Here is a 1,246-nt window from a genome sequence, read left to right as displayed (position 1 = left end):
GCCTTTGTTGGTTCTCTGTTTACCATATCAGCAAACGGTGATGGTGCACTCATATATATAGTGGTTAGTTTTGTATTTTGGCTTATACAAAAAAAAAATTGTGATTCTGTATAAGGTCCAGACCCTATGTCAGACCAACTTGCGCTTGTTTTTGGGCATGAGTTCTTTCTGTTAAATTGATCTCTATAAATCAAACTCGAGGTCTACTTGTTACATTAGCTGCTATAGGATTTCTATGTAACTTTTACTTTCAACATGTTGTTATGCTAAAATCTCTCTCTTGGAAATTCTGTATCCAAAAGTTTCTCTGTTAAGCTATTGACCAAAAAGGTTTGCATTATTAAGTTTAATGACAGAAGTCGTTGCCTGCACTCTTGAAGAAAAGTTATGAAAGAAATGTCATTTCTTGAAATTGTTGCATGCAAGCATACTCTACGACTTTCTTTTTCAAAATTTTCATGAATTGACCCATTGTGGATTCAAGATGAACGATAGAGCGTGCTAGTTGTAGGAGTCAGTAAGTGCACTAGATGAAATGTGTCTGGGATTTTACTGCCCATTCCAGAAAAGTGGTAAGTATATCATATTGTTTGCAGAAAACATTTTTATCTTGCAACTGTCTTCTTCATTTGTGAAACATAGAGGGGAATCTTGGCCATACCCCAGGCTTGTGCAAGATAGTATGAACGACAAGTTCCTTGTTGCTTGGTGTATGTTTCACATTTTGTTTTCATTTTATAGCACAAAGAGCTTTAATATATATATATATATATATATATATATATATATATATATATATATATATATATATACCGAATATAGGTTTAATATGAAAAATATTGAATCTGCACATTTGAACTTTGTACTACCTGTTTATGCAATTACTCAATAGTTTGTAAACTCTTAATATAAAGGAATGACCATCTGTGACCTAATCATGTATAGTGTTAGGTTCAAAATTGAGTAATCATTAGAAGTATACTTGCTAAAATGAATATCAGTTAGTGTTAATTGACTACACTATTATGTTCTGAACAATTAGTGTTAATTGAATACTCTTTTAATGTTAATAGCATGCCTCTAAACAGTTTATGTCAATTGAATACCTTGGTGTATGCTGAACAGTTAATAGAAATTGTATAAATCTGTGACATTCTGATTATCATACCCTATTATACTAGCGTACCCTGCTATCCTCTGATTAGACATAGTTGAGCTGTATTGCAACAGTATGGCTTGCTTTCAC

The sequence above is a fragment of the Nuphar pumila genome, chromosome 12 (genome assembly GCF_984573655.1).
Source record: "Nuphar pumila chromosome 12, dmNupPumi1.hap1.1, whole genome shotgun sequence".
In the NCBI taxonomy this organism is placed as follows: Eukaryota; Viridiplantae; Streptophyta; class Magnoliopsida; order Nymphaeales; family Nymphaeaceae; genus Nuphar; species Nuphar pumila.
Note: the sequence above shows the minus strand (reverse complement) of the source record.